The 5653-nt window shown below is 44.1% G+C and overlaps 1 pseudogene; it reads left to right on the forward strand.

Annotated features, from left to right (window-relative positions):
- Positions 1-1557: 1557 nt before the first annotated feature.
- LOC123074166 (cytochrome c oxidase subunit 3-like) lies at positions 1558-3503 on the forward strand (annotated as a pseudogene).
- Positions 3504-5653: the final 2150 nt, after the last annotated feature.

The following is a 5653-nucleotide window of genomic DNA, read 5'->3' on the forward strand; positions in this document are numbered from 1 at the left end:
ATTTGGCTTTTCATCCTGGGCGGGCCGGAGACACACCTGCATGACATTCTTTGGGCCGTCCATGACAGAAAAATCATGGTAGAAGCGAGAGCGAGGAAAAATATCAGGGAGTTCCCAGTTATGGTGGGTGGTCGGGGTCGAGCGATGCACTATCATTTGCGTGTTTCTGTTGTACGCGCGTGTGTGTGAGGGCGTTGGCTAACTGAACCCGAGCGATCGCACTAGCTACATTACTTGACCCAATGGAGAGATTGATCCCTTGGCTGTTAACTGAACCCGAGCGATTCATTCACTGCTGACTGAAACCAATCGCGATTCTTTCGCTGCTCCTGCTAACTAAACCCGAGCGATCCATCGCTGCTGCTGCTTACTGAAGCTGATCGAGCCCCCATGCGAGACGTAGCTAGCCGGTGTTGGGTTGCCTCTTGATGAACAGTGAACGTTGCTACTGTGCGTGCGGCTCGTAGAATGAGTCAAGACGTGGTGAGTTGAGCCGGTTGGTCGGCTCTGGATCAATAGTTCTCGATGGGGGTTGGATGAATAGGACCCCGTGGTAGTAGGCAGTTGCCGCTCGATGAACAGGACCCCGAGGACGCCCCCACACCCCAGCCGGTTGGGGGTGGATGAACAGTGCCCCGTGGATGCTCTATGAACAGTAGATGGTGGAGCCTGGAAGACAACAGTGGATGAATAGTACCCCGTGGAGGCTGGAACGAGAGGCAGTAGCTAGATGGTGGATGAATAGTAGCCCGTGGAGTCCCGTTTTGCGGTAAGCCACACCCCTCGCAATGAATAGGAGCCTGTTTCGACCGTAGGCGGTTGAAGAGAAGTCCGTTTCCTCCGTTTTGTGGTACGACAGACCCCTCCCGATCAACATGACCCCATTTCGGCTGTAGGCGGTTGAACATAAGTCTGTTTCCTCCATTTTGCGGTACGCCAGACTCCTCCCGATCAATAGGACCCCGTTTCGACCGTACGCGGTCAAATAAAAGCTCGCTTCCTCCGATTTATGGTACGCCAGGACCGGTTTTAGTTGTTTCGTCCAAGCGATTCGCTCCCGATGAACAACACGTGTTCTGACCTAGTGGCTATGCTTCCGAGGAACAGGATGCGTTACGACCCAGTCGCTTGGCTCTTGATGTCGCTTGAACTATGTCGGTATTTCCCCAAAGAGGAAGGGATGATGCAGCACAGCTACGGTAGGTATTTCCCTCAGTTATGAAACCAAGGTATCAATCAAGTAGGAGAACCAAACAACACTAAGTAAATGGTACCTGCACACAAAGAACAAATACTTGCAACCCGACGCGTAAGAGGGGTTGTCAATCCCTCCACGGTAAAAATATAGATAAATTTGTATTTCATCAGGAGCCAATCGGCTTGGCCGGAAGCAAAAGCTATATTCGAAGGGGCCCCTATTTTCATGCAGGAAAGTCATTTCGATCCAATCCATTCTTGGGGTCCGAAAAAGACACTGGATATGTCAGTGACTTTGCACAACAAAGTGTTCTCCGAGGGCATGGAATGTACCATTTTTTGTTCTGAATCTTTACCGTAATGTCTATGTTGGATTCTCTAGTCGAAATACAGGAAAACTCCATCAAATTCTTTATGGAAACAGAGTTTGGTGAATTCTCCCCGGAACTGGAAGATCATTTCGAGATCTTCGAGCATATTCGACGGTTCAATGAGACTATTGTCACTTCGGCCAATAAAAAAGATGAGACTTTAATACTGTGGAGCGGTTTTTTGCTAAACGATGAAGGTGAAACTAAGTAAGATGTCGGAGAAGCAATGAAATATACGAGATCACAAACGTAGATTGCTCGCGCCTAAATATGAATTGAGATGAAAGCTTTCAAATTTGGTAACCCGATCTTCCGTCTGATATGCGGGAAAAACATCATTATAAGTTGTCCAAGTTGCCAAGAAAGAGTTCAATGGCACGAGTAAGAAACCGAGGTATTTCGCAGGTCGCGCTTGTTCCGTAGTTGAGTTCTTTTTCATTTCTCGTATCGTTTTTCGTGGATTAGCATCTCGAGGTTCTTTGATGGGCATAAATAAATCGTCTTGGTAGCAACCACCAAACCAATAGAACAAAGGTTAGCTCTGCAGCTAGTCCACAAGCAAGGGTTGTAGGTCCATTACCATCTGGCTCCCGACCGAAACTAACGGAGTCATCCAAACGCTCGGATCGGAGATGCTAACGGGATAAGAATCGAAGTGGGGGACCTCTCTACTGCACCTGTCTCCCCAGACATAGACTACGTACATTGTAGTACTCTTGGAAAGAGAGAAGATCACCGCGTGAACAAAATCCAAAGTAACGAATGTCACTCCCGAGGGATCGACCCCTATCATACATGAAATTTTGCATAGAATGATTGTTCATGTTCACGCCGGAGTGCTGAGGTTGTTCTCACCATTGAAGTCAGAGTCTGGGTGTGTTTTTCTTACTAATACACAGAGGGTTCCGAATGATAAAGACCAATCAAAAACTTCTTTGTTTCATTGGTAGAACCCACGCCAACTCTTTTATCTATATAATAGAGAGATCTTTTGATAGTCTCACTTCTATCAATGCATTGAAAGAAATATACCTTCCTATTTGTTTGTCCTAATGAGACAAAAAGGATCCTCCTTCTTTACCACTTTAGGGGATGCGGGTGAAGGGGGGTTTACATACAACCAGGGCAAAGTGGTTTATGATTGAATCTTAGAGGCATTCTTATCATTTGGTAGATCCAAATCCATGGCAAATTTCGGGTTCACTAGGAGGTTTGGCAACCACCGTAGGAGGTGGGATGTACATGCACTCATTTCAAGGGGGTGCAACACTTCTCAGTTTGGGCCTAATATTTGTCCTTTATACCATGTTCGTATGGTGGCGAGATGTCTACGTAAATCTACAAAAGTTGTACAATTAGGACCTCGATATGGTTCTATTCTCTTCATAGTCTCAGAGGTCATGTCCCTTTTTGCTTTTTTGGGCTTCTTCTCATTCTTCTTTAGCACCTATGGTAGAGATTAGAGGTATTTGTCCCCCAAAAGGGATTGGGGTTTTAGATCCTTGGGAAATCCCTCTTCTTAATACCCCTATTCTACCTTCATCCGGAGCTGCCGTAACTTGGGCTCATCATGCTATACCCGCGAGGAAGGGAAAACAAGCAGTTTACGCTTTAGTAGCAACTGTTTCACTGGCTCTAGTATCCACTGGCTTTGAAGGAATGGAATATTACCAAGCACCCTCCACTATTTCAGATAATATTTATGGTTCTACCTTTTTCTTAGCAACTGGCTTTCATGGGTTTCATGTGATTATAGGTACTCTTTTCTTGATCGTATGTGGTATTCGCCAATATCTTGGTCATCTGACCAAGAAGCATCACGTTGGCTTTGAAGCAGCTGCATGGTACTGGCATTTTGTTGACGTGGTTCGGTTATTCCCATTTGTCTCTATCTATTGGTGGGGAGGTATATGAAAGAAGGGAACGAATAATTGGACTGAGGAATAAAAGCTCGAAGACAAAGAGAACTCCTCCGGGTACTCAAGATATTGTGTTTTGAGAGGTATAGATTGTAGATTCCAGCCAAGAAGACCAGGAAAAGATAAGGATAAAGAAAAATGTTCTCATTTTTAAATAAATTGAAATTCATTGAAGACCCCTCAGTTTTTGAAAAGATACCTTCCTCAGATCAAGAGGATTGTAAAGTGAAAATACGAAAAATGGTTCATTCGTTATTAGGAACCTCGTTTACAAAGTTACATAAAGATATCGTCATAAATTTCATATTCAAAATCTGGGGAGAAGGGGCCGGCTGATCTCTGTCTGGATTTAATCACAAACAGGTACCATTATGAGAGGTTCATTCGGGCTGTTGCTCATATACAACAAGTGCAACAGATCCAGAATGCAGCGGAGAAGCTGAAGCAAGCTTCTGTGTGGAAAGAGCAAGCAACAATGGCAAAAAAGGCCCGTGATGATGCCGAAGCAAATTTTGCGGAAGCATCAAATTATTATCAACAAGCCACTGCAGAAGCGGACGAAGCCACTGCTCTAGTCGCTCTTAATAGGCCCTTGGAAGAAGCTCTCCATATCTCACTCCCTATGCGTTTTTTCTTTTTGATTTGCCTCGTGATTTTTGTTCTTTCAAGTTCCATTTTGTATTTTTGGTCATTTAAAAAATAAGTTCGTTTCATATAGTTGTTTTTGTGTAGTGATCTCTGTTCATGGAGATGACGAGGCCACTGATACCCTATGTGGATAGGTGGGATAGAAGAGTGGGCATGTGGGCTTCTATCAAAAGATACCGCTATCGCTACGCTCATATACGTCAAGGAAAGGAAGGGAGCGGAAAGATGCGTTAATGTTTCCACCTACTCTCTTTTATAGCACAAGGGTGAGTTAAGTATAGGGATGATCCACTCGTCGTAATAGCGGCACGTTAGAACATTATCTACATGTTTCCTTTTCTTGCTCATGGCACATGCCTATCGTAAAACATACCTACCGGGAGAAAAGTATGAGTTTGTGAGCATGCCATTCCCTTTGATCATGCACTCATTTACTAGATATTCAGGAACCTTATTTTGACTTTACTAGCTTACTTTACTAGTAGAGTAGCAGGCCTTTGCTTCTGAACGACCTTACAAAATGGATCAACTAGAAATGAATTGGTGTCATAAACGAATTTCTCTAACCGTAGTAGTAAATAGTGTGACACCAAGCAATCGATCAAAGCCAACTCAAGTTGTATGGAAGGTGGACAGTCGAATTACCCAACTGAAATGAAGAAAGCCATCCGCATAGACGGAGTCCAGTTGTATAGTTCAGGCTACGGAAGAAGACATGATGCCATTTCTCTTATCGATACAGGAAAATGAGCTATTAGTAGAAACTACCTGGAATTCTCGTGAACCATCCAAGAGTAACCGCGCACCCGAGGTGTTCAAAGCCCCTTAGCAATGGGAACGAAATACTGTATTAATAGAGTGTTTGTGAAAGGAAATTCCTGAAATGATGTATCATCGAAATGGTTCATTTCAAAATGTTACCGCATCACCGGTAGGATTTCCAGCTTTCTCGATGGTAGGTTTAGGTATTTTTCTAGCGAAGTAAGGGACCAAGGAAGGAATTTGTAGCCCAGAACCTTAAGCAGGAGCTCATAACATATACGAATGGAAGGATTCCAGCTATTGTTTCCTACCCCAATAGTAAGTCTCGGAAAAAGACTCCTTCTCGAAAGATATAGGCAGTCATCGCATTATCTACTTGATTATGATATGGATTTGGATCCAACGGATAATGCAAATCGAAAAGTCAAGCCCGCCTAAAAATGAAAGTGAAATTTCAGTACGAATTGGTAGAGCAAGAGCAGCTAGTTTAGAAGGAAAAGAAAAAGGGCGCCTGCTCAGTGGTAAGTTAGGTCATTCCTTTCTGGCTATCAGAAAAGAGTATGATCGAGGGTCCCATAAGGCAAAGGGAAGGTGCTCCCCCGACCTACTACCCTCGGAGAGATTCCTACGGTTTTCTTTTAAAAAATAATACATAGGTGTGAAAGTTGTATGAATATGGGGTTCGAAGTCGCCTAAAAGAACCTTTCTCATTCGCAAAGCTAAACAAAGTAGAGAAAAGGGGGTCATCCCATCATC

Source organism: Triticum aestivum, chromosome 3D, assembly GCF_018294505.1.
Source record: "Triticum aestivum cultivar Chinese Spring chromosome 3D, IWGSC CS RefSeq v2.1, whole genome shotgun sequence".
Taxonomy (NCBI): Eukaryota; Viridiplantae; Streptophyta; class Magnoliopsida; order Poales; family Poaceae; genus Triticum; species Triticum aestivum.